General features: G+C 37.1%; 2 pseudogenes; one reads left to right on the top strand and one right to left on the bottom strand.

Annotated features, from left to right (window-relative positions):
* LOC125996148 (histone H4-like) overlaps window positions 1-20816 on the top strand; it is a 267502-nt pseudogene that overhangs the window by 137703 nt on the left and 108983 nt on the right.
* Window positions 14132-15085, bottom strand: LOC125996064 (putative olfactory receptor 2B8; annotated as a pseudogene).

The following is a 20816-nucleotide window of genomic DNA, read 5'->3' on the forward strand; positions in this document are numbered from 1 at the left end:
TGAGACTATTTAAACAAAAGATGTACTCTGTTATAGATATATCCTACATTAACATAATTCAAAAAAGTCACATATGGTATTATCATTAGTAGTCAAATAATAAGTTAAGAGTTTTATTTATGCTTTTGCATCAATTATAGACATAAAAGATCAATATAAGTGGCTGGAGCCCAGGCACAGTGGTAAGACATTTGCTTGCATGCCACTGACCTAGGACAGACTGTGGTTTGATCCCTCAGCGTCCCATATGGTCCCCCAAGCCAGGAGCGATTTCTGAGTGCATAGCCAAGCGTAATCCCTGTGCATCACCTGGTGTGGCACACACACAAAAAAAAACAAGCAAACAAACAAAAAAGATCTGTATAAGACATATTCTAGGACTTAAAAAATCATAAGCATATGTAACTTTTCAAAGAAAATAAAATAGAGCAAACAAAAATCAGAATGGAAAAAATAAGAGATTCTTTGAGAATTTATCCTATATAAAAATATATATCATCATTTAATTAGGGTGATAATAAAAGCTATATAAAATATCTTCTCATATTCATTATACAAGAAACAATAAGAATATAAGGAATCATACAAAATAATACTGTGCAAGCATATTGTTGTCCACTACTATAGTCATTTTTCTCAAAGTACAGTTACCTAATGATTTATTCAAAAATACTTCTCAGAATCCTAATAATGCACTATTCATAAAATTTCCCATTGAATTTGCTCTGCTGGTATAAGTACAGTAATATTGTATATCTAGAATCTAGATCATCAATATAATACTGTTGATACCTCAATACGTCTTTGAAAGAATGTTTTGGTGTGTTACGATTGCTTCAAGTTCACTTTGGAGACACAGGAGAGGTTATCAGGTAATGCAATTTTAGGGGGAGCTGAACTGAAATGGTCTCTTTTTCTGGAGTTTTGTTTTGGTTTGGCGGCCACATCAAACAGTTTTCAGAATTTACTCCTGCCTCAGTACTCTGGGATCATTCCTGCTGTACTCAGAGGCCAATCTAGAATACTAGGGAACAAACCCACTGTACTATCTCTCTGGCTCTACTCTGAAAAGTTTTTAAAACTATAACAAACACACTGCTAGTTTTCAGATTACTTAATTTATTTCTTCTATGTTACTTTACAGCATCATATTCTGTTTCTTTCAATACTCTGTCTTTATAATGAAGCAAGACTATGTTTCCTTAGAAAGACTTCATATGACAAAGATTACATTTACAATACTTTATTCTCTTATTAACAATTTAATGTCAGTACATTCCACTGATCTAGGTTATTTATTTCTTCCTATATTGTATCTTCTCTCCTAAATAATTTGCACCAGCACAAGAGGTAATCTTGGAAGAGAGGAACAGCTCTATTTTGGTTTGTTTGTTTGGTTTGTTTATTTGTTTGTTTGTTTGGTTTGTTAGTGTTACACCAGCTGTGCTCAGGGATTGTTAGATGCTGGGGATGGAACCCAGGTTAGGTTCATGCAAATTCATCACCCTACCCACTACTTTGATATATTTTATCACTGTCTGAAAAACAGACTTTTGGGGGTTTTTTTTGGGGGGGCACACCCGGTGATTCTCAGAGGTTACTCCTGGCTATGTGCTCAGAAATTGCTCCTGGCTTGATGAACCACATGGGATGCCGGGGGATAGAACCGCGGTCCATCCTAGGCTATCACAGGTAAGGCAGATACCTTACCGCTTCACCACTGCTCTGGCTCCTCAAAAACAGATTTGACTAAAGGTCATTGAAAAATTTCCTTCCCACTACATTTAAAGAATTATGATTAATGGAAACCATCACCTATAGTTAAGCAACTATCAAATGATGAAATGCAGTATGAAAGAGATCATTACTAGACAGCTATACAAATAAAAATAAAAAATATTAAACATACCTGTCACAGGTAAAAGAGAGGATATTTCCTTAATAACCACATAATATGACAAATCATTATTAAAATTATTCATAAATTATTCTTTTAGCTACAAGAATAAAATCTTAAAATGATAAAATATAAACACAGAGGAGCCAGAACAATAGCACAGTGGTAGGGCATTTGCCTTGCATGCAGATGACCTGGAACGGTCAGGTTTCAATCCCTGGCATCCCATATGGTCCTCCAAGCTTGCTGGGAGCAATTTCTGATCAAGATTCAGGTGTGACCCAAAAGAAAAAAAACTATCAAAAATATAAACATGGAGAAATTAGACAAGATAAAGACAGATAGTACAAAAAATTATGATGGCATTTTTAAAACATTTTCTTTTTTTCTTTGGTTTTTTTTTTTTTCGGTTTTTCTGGCCACACCAGTTTGATGCTCAGTGGTTACTACTGGCTAAGTGCTCAGAAATTGCCCCTTTCTTGGGGGGACTATATGGGACGCCGGGGGATCGAACCACTGTCCTTCCGTAGCTAGCACTTGAAAGCAGACACCTTACCTCTAGCGCCACCTTGCCGGTCCCTTAAAAGATTTTCTGCCATTAAAGAAAAGAATGAGAAATGACATCTCACAGAGCACAATGTTATAATAATGTACAAGAAAAAATGTAAAATACAAGATATTTTATCCGGGGCCGGGCGGTGGCGCTGGAGGTAAGGTGCCTGCCTTGCCTGCGCTAGCCTAGGACGGACCGCGGTTCGATACCCCGGTGTCCCATATGGTCCCCCAAGAAGCCAGGAGCAACTTCTGAGCGCATAGCCAGGAGTAACCCCTGAGCGTCACAGGGTGTGGCCCAAAAACCCAAAAAAAAAAAAAAAAAAAGATATTTTATCCAATAAAATGTTGATGACATATCAAGATAGAGGTGAAATGGTATTAAATACATTAAATTTGCAACATTAATACAATAATTCAAATTATTAAAGAAAGCTTAAATAGATAAAATTAGTACAAAGGATTTAAACTAAAGATTTAAAGGCAAATACAGTTATCTGTGATTAAGATATAAAATACGTAAAATCACTTAACATGAATAATTCCTTCCCTATGTATGAATGAATCCTTAAAAAATTGATGACAAAACTTCTAAGTACAGCAGTCAGTGCTATAAAGGATTGTTATTGCTTGAATATGTTTCTGTTCATAGCCTGATCTGAATTAAGATATATTAGAATATCCCTAGTAGTATTTGAGAATTAAATGCAGAAAAATAAGTATACCACTATATCTGTCAGACTTAAAGAATAGTCTAATGAAATGAATGATGTCTTAGTCCAAGTTCTATGAAATGAAATGAAGAAAGACTTCTAAGACATACTGTTTATTGTTTATACCTCAGGGTAAAGGTGGAAAAAGCCAATTGCAGAATTTTAGTTAAAAAAAAAAAACTTGATCACAGAGCAGAGGAATACAGCATGAAACTAACCTCATAAAGGCCTGCCTGTTAGAGCATTCCCAAACAAGATTCTCAGTGACAGCAGAAATCACCCATCGTGAGTTCAAATATCATAGCTAACAGTCACATTCAATAGCGAGTATGCAATATTCACATTCACAATAGCTTATGCTATCTGAACATTGTCATTAGAAAGGTAAAGAACTGAATTTTCACTCTTTTGTTTTCTTTTGATTATTGGTTTTTGGGTCACACCCGGCAGCTCTCAAAGGTTTCTCCTGGCTCTAAACTCAGAAATCGCTCCTGGCAAGCTCAGGGACCATATGGGATGCCAGGATTTGAACCACCATCCTTCTGCATGCAAGTCAAATGCCTTACCTCCATGCTACTTCTTCAGCCCTAATTTTCACTCTTTCAAGTTTAAATAAGTACAAGAGTCTCGTGATAGCCATATTGAAAGCACAGCTCTGAAGCATTGATTGCAGTAGAACAGGACTATGTCTCTGAGAGAAATGAACATCTTTTTATAACACATAATAAGAATTTAGCTACTCCACTATTTTCCAGAGATCTTCATGAATAATTTTCCTTTTATACTTGACACCTATTCTGTGGAGAAATCAAAGTGAATTTAATCCAAGACCTTTATTTACAAACAGGGGATGGATTGGTGCATCAGGCAATAGAAGAGAATTTCTGGAGACAAATACAGCATTCATACTAACCATTGAGGAGCTTGTGTGGTAATATTAGAATGGCCCTGAAGTACACTATTCATTCCATCAGTGCAATCAGACATTGCCGTCTGATAATTCACTGTTTAATTGGACACTCAGTCCACCTTACTCTCCCTGTCTTTTTCCTCTTCAAATGGTGTTCATAATTGAGTGAAGAACCAACATTAACTCAAAAAAAAAATTCAGTGATACAACAGAAAAAAATGTATACTTCCTTAGTGTAATTTTTAGTCTAACACTCTGAGTTTCCATACAGAGTCTACATATTTTTACAGTTCTTTATGAGACGAAAAGAACACTTAAGACTAAGTATTTAAAGTATTTCCTGACATCAATAAAATAGCATCAAAAACAAATATTATGTAAGTTCACGTTGAATAAGTAGACACATCAAAAGAACAAAATTTATAAATACTAGTAATATTACATAATTAAAGGATGAATTTTATTAGATACAAATAAAATTTACTAATGGATTCTGTATGGATATGGCGACATAGGATTAAACTACAATAGAACAAAATGCCTAGCATTTTATCATTGCTTCTAAAACAATCATATTTGCTTGTCACTTTCAGTGAACTTCAGTAACATGTTCCTTTTCCCACTAAGATATTGTAAAGTAATATAGCTCTTATGGATGTATTTTAACTAGATATAAGTTACAAATCAAAGGCAACACTGAGATCCATTTCCATTCCACTCACCTTTCTTCTCCATATCACTGAGTCCTAAGCAATCCTCTACCTCATTTCCAAGTTGCTAACTTTAATCGTACTGGGATTGCAGCCTGCATTACTTAAATAAGAAGAATTAGATATCCATTGAAAGCAAAGGGCAAGACTATCAGCATCACTTTACTGAGAACTTTGTCTTGAGCAATAGGATGTTTTCCCATGATAAATTTGTCTATCTTTCACATGAATTCTAGATCTGCATTCTGCCTCTAGTTCCTAGAAAGACAAGTGAGTGCAATTTTGAACTTGATGTGTTAGTTCCAGATATGTTGACCTGGTTATATGACAGTTAGATTATTTTGGCAACGGGAGAGTAGGATATGAAATTGCACGAAGGGATGAGCTGCACAGAAAACTCAAGTTGTTTACCAGGCAAAAGTCTCTTGGGATCTGTCTCCTACGCTTTTAATTAGCCACTGTGCCAAACTGTCCAGAGATAATAAACCTCAGAGACAGAATTGTTAAGGCGAGTGCCAGAGACTCCCTAATAATGCACAGTTATGATGAATATGTTTTGGAGAGCATAAACATTCTCCCCACTTTCGTTAGCAAACACTCATCTTTGCAAGGTTTACATACTTTTAAGAAGCAAATTTTCTCAATTACTAAAATATTTTAAGATAGTGGTAAAAATAAATAAAAATTTACATAGTTAATTCCATAAATGCAACTAAATATTAATCTAATTTTATATATTATATGAATATATTATATTCATATAATATATATTCACATAATATATAAAATTAGATTAATATTATATTATTAATATATAGTATATATTTTATTATTATACATATTTTTCTAATAAAATCCATATTTTTATTTTTATTATTTTAGAAACTCATTTTTTTAATTTAATTTTTATTTTGATCATAGTGGCTTACATATTGTTGACAATAATATTTAGGTACATATTTACATAAAATCAGGGGGCATTTCCATCACCAATTTGTCCTCCCTACACCTCCGTTTTTGTCTTACCTCACATATGCTCCTCCCTCACCCCTAGGGCTGCCAGAATATGTTGTTCCCTCTGTATCTAGCCTAGTACTTAGTAGTCTTGCACCTGTTTGGTCCTGGTGCCTCCCTTATTTCCCCCTCTAACTGGAGGGGCAGGACTATCTAGTTCAATTTACATGGTTTTATTTGAAGAAGGGAATAGTAGTAAACTGGGGTAAAGATCTATTATGCAGAAAATAAGCGGAATTCTTCTAGAGGGTCTCATCCTCAGTTAGAGAAACCAAGGAGAAAAAGGTGAAACACTCCACCAGTACAGAAAAAGTGTCAAATATCCAGTGAGGACTTGAACAATAACGCTAAGCACCACCACCACCACAACAACAACAAAAACAAAAAAACCACCACGGTCTTGAGATAAAAAACATGGCAGAGCATATAATGAAAGAAAAGAAAAGGAAATTAAAAAAGTGTAAATGGGGGCAACAGCTTCAATAACCACACCAAAACAAAGAAATTAACCAAAAATAGATAGGTAAATATAATAATAATGATAATAAATGAAGATAAAAATAATATATATAAAAAGATAAATAATATTTTGTCTTATGTTTCTTTCCCTCCTGCCCTGGCACAGTAAATATTGGGGTCATTCCAAAAGGAATTCACTTGGCCTAAGAGATATTGGGTTTCTCCCCCCTTGGATCAACTATAGCCTCTGTTCAGGATCCTTTACTCTCCCCGTGGTGTTTTTGTGTTGTTTGGAAGACTTCTGTTCCATCCTAGGTGATACAATCAGACCTCTGTATCTATCGATCTCAGTATCTGCACAGTTCCAGGGATGGGACTTATGATGAAGTCAGTCTTTGTGGTACTAGAAGTTTCGTTCCCTCAGTGTCATTTTAATCCATCTTCTGTGGTTGGTGGTCTTGGTCTTGGCACTAAACCTGGGATGGCACCTAGGATAACGCCTTTCCTTGTGTTTCCAGAAGTCCCATTCCGTTACAGTTGTCTCTGCCAGACCTTTGGAACTAGGGATCATGGTTGTTCTGCAAGTCGTAGTTCAAACCCTAGACTAGGGCTTTTTTATTGGTCCCAAGATATATACAGTCTGGTCATGGTTCTAGCAGCCAGTCATCTGTAAATCGCGATCTTGGTTTTTAGACCTACCAACTGGTGACAAGTCTTCTGATTTTGACTTATCGATGGCTGGTAAGGTAGGATAACCTGTTCTTAGGTCATGTTGTTCCCATTTTCCTCATTGTCAGGATATCATATTAGAGCTGGCACTCGTTGGTGTTCCAGTAGTATTAAGGTTGTCCCGGATGGGGTTTGTTTCCTGCAGCTGTTGTGAAGAACTGTGCCGTTTCTGTAACTGGGATCCAGGGTTCAAGACTGAACGGATGGGATCTAATCTCCTGAGGTCTAAGTTGATTCCACATGACATATTTTCAAGGTAGGAGTTATCCCTGTATTGTAAACAACTATGAGTTCCTATCTCTAGTAGGTAAGAGCTCTTTTCTATGTGTAAGATTTCCCCTTTTTTTAGTGTGCCTTTGCAGAGAGAAATGGTGCTACGTTATATTGTTGGTGCATTTGGGGGTGGACAGAGAGGAAAACAGAAACAGGTCACATACCCAAAAAAGATTAAAAAAATAGGATTAAAAATGTATGTGCTCACATATGTATATGTAGAACAGATAATTAAAAAATGAATTAACGAAGTATTTAAAGGAACAAAGTGATGCAGAAGACTACCTTACATTTGGGGAAAGGCAGGTAAAGAGGAGGTGTAATACAGGTCTTATGTTTATGTTGGGAGTACATGTTTTCCCATTGTCTTTTGGGTTCTTCTTGTAGTGTGTGGGTTCCCAGGCACCTTTCCATCACACCCCCTGACCTTCTTCAGATTGGCAAAAGATTTGTGGCAGAGAGGTCTTGGAAGAGTTCTTGTACTGGGACTACTTTTGGAACTAAGTCCGGTTTCAAGTAACAGTCCACATTAGGGAAAGATGGTAGGGAGGGCCGCGCAGCATGAGTCCCCAGGGGAGTTAGCTGCCTTTTCTTGCAGGAGACGAAGTGTGGGTTTGACTGAGTGTCTCTTCGTTTGGGTACTGGGTACTGGTTCATTGGGGTAGGAGGTCAATCTTGATGCCTAATAGATTAAGGACTGAGGGTGAAGAGTTTTAATACAGTGGGAAGTCTGGATGGGAATGAGGGATGAGGGGGTAGTTGGATTTCCAAAGGGGGGAAAGGGGAAGGTATATGGTAGGGGTAGGAAGGGAGAAAAGAGAAAATACATTAGAAAGAAAGGGGAAAGAGAAAAGAAAAAAAGTAGAGAGAAGAGTAGAAAAGAAATGATAAAAAAAGTAGTGAGAAGAGAGGAGAGAATAGTAAGGGAATGTTAATTTGCTTGAATGTGTTCAATGAGTAGAGTCTGTAGTTTAAGTCTGTATGTCACGGTTACTGCTCCGGTGGTCTGACTGGCCACGTGCTTTGATTCCTAAAAGAAGGTATAACCTTGAAATAAAGTGTATGTTAAAGAGTTTTCTCGGGACCATCTCGTAGTGCCAGCTAGGTATGGTATCTCGTGTGGTATCCCGAGCTGCCATCTTGGTTTGTCCACCCTTTGTATCCAAGAATGCCTGTGGACAGAAAAGCTGAGAGGTTATTTGAAATATAGTAAGATAAGGCATTAAAACATGATGTTATGGGATGTTTCCATTGGAGTCAGTGATTTCCCGTGGTATTCTTTACCTGTGATCCTGTATACGATCTCCAAGGGATTAATGTGGGCCTTTTTCATAGAAGGCTGATTACATACCTGTTCTCTCTATGCTGCTGTTTCTGGTGTTGCAGTTTTCTTTGTGGTATAATGCGGTCAAGAGTTTGCGTTGTTCCTTTTTTATGCATGTTGGGCACTGCTCTCGAGTATATGTTCACTATTACAGTGTTTAGAGTTTCTACCCTGTTAAATCCTATTATTTGATTGTTGAGTGTTAGTTGTGTATAAGATGTATGTTCTAGGTGCTTCAGAATAGTGCTATCATTTTGTGTTTATCTTTTGTCTTCTGACTTACTTCATTTAACATAACGTGTTCTAGGTCCATCCACATTGCTGCAAAGTCTGTGATTGTATCATTTCTGACTGCCATGTAATATTCCATTGTGTATAGATACCACATCTTAATGATCCACTCATCTGTTGTTGGACATCGAGGTTGGTTCCAAGACTTGGCTATTATACTGAGTGCTGCAATAAATAGTGGGGTGCACACGTATTTTGGGATGAATGTCCTTCCAACTTGGGGGTATATACCTAGGAGAGCAATTGCTGGGTCAAATGGCAGCTCAATTCTGAGTTCTTTGAGCACTCTCCAGACTGTTCTCCATAGGTGTTGGACTAGGGGGCATTCCCACCAGCAGTGGATGAGAGTTCCTTTCATACCGCATCCCCACCAACAGAGATTGTTCCCATTAATTTTGATGTGAGCCATCCTCACTGGTGTAAGGTGGTATCTCATTGTTGTCTTGATTTGGATCTCTCTGATGATGAGTGAAGGTGAGCATGTTTTCATATGTTTGTTGGCCATCCTTCTGTCTTCCTCAGAGAAGTGTCTATTCATTTCATCTCCCCATTTTTATGGTTTTATTTGGTTTTGGGGGGCTCAGCTTTCTGAGTGCTTTGTATGTTCTAGATATCAGCCCTTTATCTGATATGTCGAGTGAAAAGATTTTTTCCCATTCTGTTAACTGTCTTCTTGCATTAAGTAAGGTTTCTTTTGCCTGAATAGACAGAACAAAAATAGACTCAAAATAAAAGGCTGGAGGAAAATCATCCAAGCAAACAACACCCATAAAAAAGCTGGAGTGGCCATACTAATATCAGATGATGCAAACTTTATACTCATGAAAGTTGTAAGGGACAAATATGGACATTTTGTATTAATCAAGGAATATGTACAGAAGAAAGAAATCACTCTCCTAAACATATATGCACTGAATGAGGGGCCAGCAAAATATTTAATATATATACACAATGGAATATTATGCAGCTGTCAGAATAGATGAAATAATGAAATTTTCCTATACATGGTTGTACACAGAATCTATTATGCTGAGTGAAATAAGTCAGAGAGAGATAAAAAGATGCAGAGTAGTCTCACTCATCTATGAGTTTTAAGAAAAATGAAAGACATTTTTGCAATAATAATTTTCAGAAACAAAAGAGAGTAGGGCTGGGAGTTACAGCTCACCTTATGAAGCTCACCACAAAGAAGGATGAGTTTAGTTAGAGAAATAACTAAATTGTGAACTATCCTAACAATGAAAATATATGAGGGAACTAGAAAGCCTGTCTAGAGTACAGGCAGTGGTGGAGTGGAGAGGAGGGATATTCGGGACACTGGTGTTGGGAATGTTGCACTGGTGATGGGGGGTGTTCTTTACATGACTGAAACCCAATCATAATCATGTTTGCAATCAAGGTGCTTTAATAAAATACAAAAGAATCTTTATAGAAAAAAAAGTTATTTATGCAATTAATTATTCATTCTTCTGACAAATGCTTGCAAAGCTATCAATTTTCCACTTTTAACTTAATTTTAATATTATTTAAAATTTAATTTAATAGGGGCCGGGAAGGTGGTGCTAGAGGTAAGGTGTCTGCCTTGCAAGCGCTAGCATAGAACGGACCGCGGTTCGATCCCCCGGTGTCCCATATGGTCCCCCCAAGCCAGGGGCGATTTCTGAGCTTATAGCCAGGAGTAACCCCTGAGTGTCAAAGGGGTGTGGCCCAAAACCCAAAAAAAGAAAAAAAATTAATTTAATAGCACTTTTGCTGTGTACCACAAATTCTGCTAAATTATGTGTTTATTCTTTTTTTTCCTTTGGTTTTGGTTTTTGGGCCACACCCGGCAGTGCTCAGGGGGTTACTCCTGGCTGTCTGCTCAGAAATAGCTCCTGGCAGGTACGGGGGACCATATGGGACACCAGGATTCGAACCAACCACCTTAGATCCTGGATCGGCTGCTTGCAAGGGAATCGCAGTTGTGCTATTTCTCCAGGCCCTATGTGTTCATTCTTATTAATTTATAAGAATCTTCATATTTCCTGTTAGGTTCCCTCTCTGGTCTTCTAGTGGTTGATTAGTGGTTAATTGATTAGTTAATCTGATTAGTTGATTAATTCCCAGATGTTAAACTTATTTCTCCATTTGTTTGCAATTTACTTCTACTCTCAATGCATCATATGCTGAGCAGATAATTTCAATCTTCTTGATTTTATGGATGTATGTATTGTGCCCCAACATGTGGTCTATCTTTGATTATCTACCATGTGCATTGGAGAAAAACGTGTAATTCTGCTCTGGGAATAAAAAGTCCAATTTCTCTCACTGTCTCTCTCTTGCATTTTTTTCAAAGCCAGTATATCCTTGTTAAAATTGCCCTAGTTGGGGGCCAGAGCAGTGGTGCATTGGTAAGGCATTTGCCTTGCATGTGTCTGATCTAGGACGAATTGTAGTTGGATTCCCTGGCATACCATATAGTCCCCCAAGCCAGAAGCAATTTCTGGATTTATGAGTGTATAGCCAGCAGTAACCCCTGAGCGACACAAGGTGTGGCCCAAACACCAAAAATATTGCACTAGTTGATCTACACAGAGGTGAGAGAGCAGTGTTGAAATCTCCCACTACTATTGTGTTACTATTGATGTCTTAAAGTCTATGAATAGTTGTGTTAAGTATTTTGATGGTCCCTCGCTGGATGCATATTGATATATATTTAGGAATGTTCTTTCTTCTTAATGTACTTATCTCCTTTAATTATTAAGAAATTACTTGTCTGTCACTTATAACCATTTTAAACCTGGACTCCATGTCATCTGATAATAGTGTGGCCACCCTAACCATTTTAAAAGAGTTGTTTGTTTGAAGGATTGTTTTTCACCCTTTGACTTTGAGTCTGTGTTTGTTTTGACTTTTCAAATATGTTTCCTTCACACAGCAGAATGCTGAATTACATTTTCTGATCCATGTATTCACTCTGTATCTCTTTATAAGTGCATTTACTCCATTGACATCGAGAGAAATTATTGTCATGAATCTTTCTGCCATGTTTTTGTAGAACTTTGGTATATTTGTGGCATTTACCTTGCCTCAAAGTACTCCTCTTCAGTTCATCTTTTAAAGTTGATTTTGAATCTTTAAAGTTTCTGAGATGCTGTTTACTCATTAGAAGTACATGTTTCCTTCAAACATAAATGAAAGTCTGGCTGAATAAAAAATTCCTTCCTTCCTTCCATCCTTCCTTCCTTCCTCCCTCCCTTCCTCCCTCCCTCCCTCCCTCCCTCCCTCCCTCCTTTCTTTCTTTCTTTCTTTCTTTCTTTCTTTCTTTCTTTCTTTCTTTCTTTCTTTCTTTCTTTCTTTCTTTCTTTCTTTCTTTCTTTCTTTCTTTCTTTCTTTTTTTTTTTGGTTTTTGGGCCACACCCGGTAACGCTCAGGGGTTACTCCTGGCTATGCGCTCAGAAGTCGCTCCTGGCTTGGGGGACCATATGGGACACTGGGGGATCGAACCGCGGTCCGTTCAAGGCTAGCGCAGGCAAGGCAGGCACCTTACCTTTAGCGCCACCGCCCGGTCCCTCTTTTTCTTTCTTTCTTTCTTTCTTTCTTTCTTTCTTTCTTTCTTTCTTTCTTTCTTTCTTTCTTTCTTTCTTTCTTTCTTTCTTTCTTTCTTTCTTTCTTTCTTCTTTCTTCTTTCTTTCTTTCTTTCTTTCTTTCTTTTTCCCTTTTTTCTTTTTCTTCTTCTTTTCTTTTTCCTTTTTTTCTCTTCTTTCTTTCTTTCTTTTCTTCTTTCTTCTTTCTCTTCTCTTTTTCTTTCTTTCTTTCTTTCTTTCTCTTTCTTTCTTTCTTTCTTTCTTTCTTTCTTTCTCTTCTCTTTCTTTCTTTCTTTCTTTCTTCTTTCTTTTCTTTTCTTTCTCCCTTCCTCCCTCCCTTCCTTCCTCTCTTTCTTCTTTCTTTCTTCTTCTTTCTTCTTTCTTTCTTTCTTTCTTTCTTTCTTTCTTTTCTTTTCTTTCTTTTCTCTTCTTCTTTTTTCTTTCTTTCTTTCTTTCTTTCTTTTCTTTTCTTCTTTCTTTCTTTCTTTCTTTCTTCTTTCTTCTTTCTTTCTTCCTCTCTCTTTCTTTCTTTTTTCTTTCTTCCTCTCTCTTTCTTCTTTCTCTTTCTTTTTCTTTCTTTCTTTCTTTCTTTCTTTCTTTCTTTCTTTCTTTCTTTCTTTCTTTCTTTCTTTCTTTCTTTCTTTCTTTCTTCTTTCTTTCTTTCTTTCTTTCTTTCTTTCATTCTTTCTTTCTTTCTTTCTCTTTGTCTATCTTCCTTTCTTTTTGTCTTTCTTCCTTCTTTCCTTCCTTCCTTCCTCCCTCATACCATGCTCTTGTCTCTATTTGTGGGGTTTCATTTGAATTTTTTGACATATAGGAAGATCATATACTTTATCTCTTTCTTTGTCTTAATTTATCCAACATAATAGCCACAGGCCAATTCACCATGTTTAAAATGGTGGTATTTAGTTTTTTCCCATGACTAAATAATATTGTTTGATTGGTTGGATGGTGAATTACAATATTAATATTTCCTGCTGAGGAATTCCCTTTCTTCATCACTCTCTCACTGACAACAGGTAATAAGTAATTTTTTCTTCTCAAAACTGTGACACTCTCATCCATTAAGAACAATACATTAAAATTTAAATATGAAGTCACAGTACAATTTGAAGAAAATCAAAACTCAATATTGATATCTAAGCAAAAATATGTGATATATTATAAAACATAAGTTGTAATCCTCAAAAGGTAACTAGAAGTATCTGATGCCAAGTAAATAACACAGAGCACTCCAAATGATGGGAAGATTAGGAAAAACCATATAGATGAGATGTAAGGCACTCTTAAAATTCCAACAAAACACAGACATTACTCCAACAAATGATTAAAAAACACAAAGCCAAGAGCAGATATTCACACCATAAAATCTTTTATTAAAATTCAACCAATATCTGAATTGTGGCTCAGCAGGAGACAAGAGACAAGTTGTTTTACAAACTTGAGGCCATGACTTCCAACAATTAATTCTGTAGATTGAGACAATCTACAGAGACAATGACAGTATATTTTAAAAAGAGTATTTTTAAAAGTATTTTAAAAAGAAATTACATATGTCATTGATAAGGAACCAGCTGAATAATTGTGCTGACAGAATTTATAGTCTGTCTAGGGTGTAGGAAATGGAGAGTATTTCAATGACATTTTAACATCACTTACTATCAAAGTTTATTCAGAGTGTTTTCCACATACATCACCCGGAATCACGATCCTTCCTTAGCACTTTCCTCATCGCTTCCTTCACATCCTTGTTCCGAAGGGTATAGATCAGGGGGTTCATCGTGGGAGTAAAAATGCCATAAAAGAGTGTTGTGAACTTGCCCCGATCCTGAGAGTAGTTGCTGCTGGGCTGCAGATAAGCATAGATGGCTGTTCCATAGAACAGAGACACCACAATGAAGTGGGAGCCACATGTCCCAAAGGCTTTTCTCTGCCCTGCTGCAGATTTGATTCTCAAGATGGCCCTCACGATCCAACCATAGGAGAACACAATAAAAATAACAGGTAAAACAAGAACGACGACACTGGCAAAGTAGAGTTCAGCCTCAATATTACTGGTGTCAACACAGGCGAGCTTCAGCAATGCAGGAACCTCACAACCAAAATGGTCTATTGTATTTCTCCCACAAAGTGGTAAACGGAAGATGAGTATAGTCTGCACTAATGAGTTGGAAAAACCAAAGATCCAGGAAACCAAAGCCATCAGGACGCAGAGTCGAGGGTGCATGATGACTGTATAGTGAAGAGGCCTGCACACAGCAGCGTAGGGATCAATTGACATGATTACTAAGAGCATGCATTCTGTGCCTCCCAACCCTAGAGCCACAAACAACTGAGTCACACAGCCAGCAAAGGAGATAGTTTTGTCAGCTCCACTTAGATTAACCAATAATTGAGGAACAATGCTGGTGGTATAACAAATGTCTAGAAAGCTTAGATTGGAGAGGAAAAAGTACATTGGGATGTGGAGATTGGGATCCAGGTAGGACAGTGCAATGATGGTGGTGTTACCCAGCAAAGTGAAGAGATAAAGTATTATCAATACCACAAAGAGGATTATTTCCAGTTGGGGCCTGTCTGAAAACCCCAGTAAAATGAATCCAGTGAAGGAACTTCCATTTTTCTGTTCCATTATGTGTTAGTACATGTTCCCTGTTAACATGGTTTTTAACCAGTTTTAAAATTTATCATTATTATTTCTAATGTGGTTCACTGGTTGATCACACATGTAGACACTGCGTTTTGAATAGGTCACACATGTCATCCTTCAACCACCACTGGTATGATCCATACAACTTCCAAAAGCAGCTCTTTATTTAAATATGTGAATACAGTCTATCATGCCTATATTTATATGAGACCATTTAAACAAGAGATATACTCTTTGTCATTGATATATCCTACATTAACATAATTCAACAAAGTCATATATGGTATTATCATTAGTAGTTAAATAATAAAAGTTAAGAAGTTTGTTTACGCTTTTGCACCAATTATAGACATAAAAGATCAATATAAGGAGCTGGAGCCCAGGCACAGAGGTAGGACATTTGCTTGCATGCGGCTGACCTAGGATGGATTGTGGTTTGATCCCCCGGAGTCCCATATGGTCCCCCAAGCCAGGAGCGATCTGAGTGCATAGCCAGGTGTAACCCCTGCGCATCACCTGGTGTGACCCAAAAGAACAAACAAACAAACAAAGAAGATCTGTATAAGACATATTCTAGGACTTAAAGAATCATAAGTATATGTAACTTTTCAGAGAAAATAAAATAGAGCAAACAAAAATCAGAAAGGAAAAAATAAGAGATTCATTGAGAATTTATCCTATATAAAATATATATATATCATCATTTAACTGGCGTGATAATAAAGGCTATATAAAATATCTTATCTTCTTATATTCATTATACAAAAAAAATTCATTAAACAAAAACAAAAAATATATGGAATTATACAAAATAATTCTGTGCAACTAAAGTGGTGCTTTATAGAATACTCATATATTATAGAGAAATTGAGGCATTTTAGAGAGTAATGGGTTAGAGACAGTCTTCTGCTTATGTTTAAATCAAAGGAATGCAATCAAACAAATAAAGATGGCCTAGAGCAGAACAGAATGTAAAAAGTAACCTATGTGACAATGATGATATAAAATGAACAAAAGTTTAGGTTAACAAAAATATCAGACCACTAAAATGGAACAAAGCATGTGGTTGTCCACTATTATAGTCATTTTTCCAAAAGTACAGTAACTTAATGATTTATTCAAAAATACTTCTCAGAATCCCAATGATGCCCTATTTCTGACTTATGGAATTTCCCACTGAATTTGCTCCGCTGGTATAGAACAGTAATATTGTATGTCTATATCATCGATATAATACTAAGTGTTGATACCTCAGTAAGTCTTTGAAAGAATGTTTGATGTGTTATATTACTTCAAGTTCACTTTGGAGACACAAGAGAGGTTATCAGGTAATGCAATTTTAGGGGGAGCTGAACTGAAGTGGTCTCTTTTTCTGGTGTATTGTTTTGGTTTGGGGACCACTAAAACAGTGTTTAGAATTTATTCCTGCCTCGGTACTCTGGAATCATCCCTGCTGTGTTCAAAGGCCAATATGAAATACCAGGCAACAAAAGCACTCTACTATATCTGGCCCTACTCTGAAGAGTTTTTAAAACTATAACAAACACACTGCTAGTTTTAAGATTAATTTATTTCTTCTATGTTACTTTACAGCATTATATTCTGTTCCTTTCAATATTCTGTCTTTATAATGAAGCAAGATGTTTCCTTAGAAAGACTTCATACGACAAAGATTACATTTACAATACTCCATTCTTTTTTTTTTTTTGGTTTTTGGGCCACACCCGGCAGTGCTCAGGGGTGACTCCTGGCTGTCTGCTCAGAAATAGCTCCTGGCAGGCATGGGGGACCATATGGGACACCGGGATTTGAACCAACCACCTTGGGTCCTGGATCGGCTGCTTGCAAGGCAAACGCCGCTGTGCTATCTCTCCAGGCCGATATACTTTATTCTTATTAACAATTAATGTCAGTACATTCCACTAATCTAGGTCATTTATTTCTTCCTATATTGTATCTTCTCTCCTAAATAATTTGCACCAGCACAAGAGGTAATATTGAAAGAGAAGGAACAACTCTATTTTGGTTTGTTGTTTGTGAAGTAGTGTTACACCCAGCTGTGCTCTGGGATTGCCAGATGTTGGGGATGGAGCCCAGGTCAGGTTCATGCAAGTTCAGCACCCTAGCCACTACTTTGATATATTTTATGTCTCTGTCTGAAAAACAGAGTTTTCGGGAGTTTCTTTGAGGGGGACACACCTGGTGTTCTCAGAGGTTACTCCTGGCTATGTGCTCAGAAATCGCTCCTGGTTTGATGAACCATATGGGATGCCAGGGGATAGAACCGGTTCATCCTAGGCTAGCACAGACAAGGCAGACGCCTTACTGCTTCGCCACTGCTCTGGCTCCTCAAAAACAGATTTTGACTAAAGGTCAGTGAGAAATTTTTTCCCACTACATTTAAAGGATTATGATTCATGGAAACCATCACCTATAGTTAAGCAACTGTCAAAAGATTAAATGCAATATGAAAGAGAGATCATTACTAGACAGCTATACAAATAAGGATGATGAAAAATATTTAACACACCTGTCACAGGTAAAAGAGAGAATATTTCCTTAATAACCACATAATCTGACAAATTATTATTAAAATTATGCATGAATTATTCTTTTAGCTACAAGTATAAAATCTTAAAAAGATAAAAGTATAAACATAGAGGGGGACGGAGCAATGGCACAGCAATAGGGCATTTGCCTTGCATGCAGATGACACGGGATGAACATGGTTTCAATCCTGGGCATCCCATATGGTCCCCCAAGCCTGCTGGAAGCAATTTCTGATCATGTGTCAGGTGTGACCCAAAACCAAAACAAGCAAGCAAAAAATATAAACATGGAGAAATTAGACAAGATAAAAACAGACAGTACAAAAAAATAAAGATGGCATTCATTTTTTGGGGGGTCACACCTAGTAGCCCAGAGGCTACTCCTGGCTCTATGCTCAAAAATCGCCTCCAGCAGGCTCGAGGGACCTTATGGGACCCTAGAGTTTGAACCCCCATCCTTCTGCATGCAAGACAAACGCCTTACCTCTGTGCTATCACTCCAGCCCCAAAGATGCCATTCTTAAAACATTTTCTAGCCATCAAAGAATAAGAAATGGGGCCGGAGAAATAGTATGGAGGTAAGGCATTTGCCTTCCATGCAGAAGGTCGGTGGTTCAAATCCCAGCATCCCATATGGTCCCCTGAGCCTGCCAGGAGCGATTTCTGAGCAGAGAGCCAGGAGTAACCCCTGAGCACTTCCAGTGTGACCCCCCCCAAAGAAACAAACAAACAAAAAAAGAATGAGAAATGCCATCTCACAGAGCACAATGTTATAATAATGTACAAGAAAAATGTTCAAATATGAGATATTTTATCCAATAAAATGCTAATGACATATCAAGATAGAACTGAATGGTATTTAATACATTAAATTTGCAACATTAATACAATAACTCAAATTTTTTGGGTTGTTTTTTTTTTTTTTTTTTTTTGGATCGCACCAGCAGCACTCAGGGGTCACTCCTGGCTCTCTGCTCAGAAATCGCTCCTGGCAGGCACGGAGTACCATATGGGATGCTGGGATTTGAACCACTGTCCTTCTGCATGCAAGGCAAACACCTTACCTCCATGCTATCTCTTCCAGCCCCAATAATTCAAATTTTTAAAGAAAACTTAAGTAGATAAAATTAATACAAAGTATATAAAGATTTAAAGACAAATACACAGTTATCTTGATTAAGATATAAAATAGGTAAAATCATTTAACATGAATAATTCCTTCCCTGTGGATGAATGAATCCGGAAAAAAATTATAACAAAACTTCTTTTTTTTTTCCTTTTTTTTTTGTCTTTTTTTTTTTTTTAACCACACCCGGCTATGCTCAGGGGCTCTTCCTAGCTTTGCTCAGGACGCCTTCCTGGCATGCACGGGGGGCCATGTGGGATGCTGGTGACCAAACTCAGGTCGAGCGCGTGCAAGGCAAGCGCCCTACCCGCTGTTCTATCGCTCCGGCCCCAAAAAATTATAACAAAACTTCTAAGTACAGCAGTCAGTGCTATAAAGGATTATTATTCCTTGAATATGTTTCTGTTCATAGTCTGATCTGAATTAAGATATATTAAAATATCCCTAATAGTATTTGAGAATTAAATGCAGAAAAATAAATCTACCACTATATCTGTCAGACTTAAAGAAAAGTATAATAAAATGAATAATGTATTAGTCCAAGTTCTATGAAATGAAGAAAGACTTCTAAGACATACTGTTTATTGAAGAGGCCTCCTCAGGGTAAAGGTGGAAAAAGCCAATTGCAGAATTGTGGGTAAAAAAAAAAAAAAAAAAAAAAAAAAAAACTTGATCACAGATCAGAGGAATACAGCATGAAACTAACCCCATAAAGACCTGCCTGTTAGAGCATTCCCAAACAAGATTCTCAGTGATGGCAGAAATCACCCATCGTGAGTTCAAATATCATAGCTAATAGTCATATTCAATAGCGACTATGCAATATTCACATTCACAATAGCTTATGCTATCTGAACATTGTCATTAGAAAGGTAAAGAACTGAATTCTACCTTTCACTGAATTTTCACTCTTTTTTTTTTTTGTTGTTGTTATTGGTTTTTGGGTCACACCCAGCAGCGCTCAAAGGTTTCTCCTGGCTCTAACTCAGAAATCACTCCTGGCAGGCTCGCAGGACCATATGGAATGCCAGGATTCAAACCACTGTCCTTCTGCATGAAAGGCAAATGCCTTACCTCCATGCTATCTCTCTGGCCTGAATTTTCACTTTTTACAGTTTAAATAAGTACAAGAGTCTTGTGATAGCCATATTGAAAACACAGCTCTGAAGCATTGATTACAGTAGATCAGAACTATGTCTCTGAGAGAAATGAGCATCTTTTTATATAACATAATAAGGACTTAGCTACTTCACTACTTTCCAGAGATTTCCCTTAATGAATTTCCTTTCTTCTTCTTTTTTTTTGTTTTTTTTTGTTTTTTTTTGGTTTTTTTTTTTGGTTTTTGGGTCACACCCGGCGGTGCTCAGGGGTTACTCCTGGCTGTCTGCTCAGAAATAGCTCCTGGCAGGCACGGGGGACCATATGGGACACCGGGATTCGAACCAACCACCTTAGGTTCCGGATCGGCTGCTTGCAAGGCAAACGCCGCTGTGCTATCTCTCTGGGCCCAATGAATTTCCTTTCATACCTGATGCCTATTCTCTGGAGAAATCAAAGTGAATTGAAACCAAGATCTTTATTTACAAACAGGGGATGGACAGGTGCACTAGGCAATAGAAGAGAATTCTGGAAACAAATATAGCATTCACACTAACCATTCAGGAGCTTGTGCGGTAATATTAGAATAGCCCTGAAGTACACTATTCATTCCATCAGTGCAATCAGACATTGTCATCTGATAATTCACTGTTTAATTGGACACTCAGTTTACCTTACTCTCCCATCTTTTTCCTCTTCAAACGGTGTTCATAATTGATGGAAGGACCAGCAGTAACTCAAAATAAAAATTTTGTGATACAACAGAAAAAAATAAGTACTTCCTTAGTGTAATTTTCAGTTTCACACTCTGAATTTCCATACAGAGTCTACATATTTTTACAGCTCTTTGTGGGAGAAAAAGAACACGTAAGACTGTTCAAGTATTTAAAGTATTTACAGACACCAAGAAAATCAAGCATTATGTAATTTCACATTAAATAGGTAGACACACCAA

The sequence above is a fragment of the Suncus etruscus genome, chromosome 18 (assembly GCF_024139225.1).
Source record: "Suncus etruscus isolate mSunEtr1 chromosome 18, mSunEtr1.pri.cur, whole genome shotgun sequence".
Lineage (NCBI taxonomy): Eukaryota > Metazoa > Chordata > Mammalia > Eulipotyphla > Soricidae > Suncus > Suncus etruscus.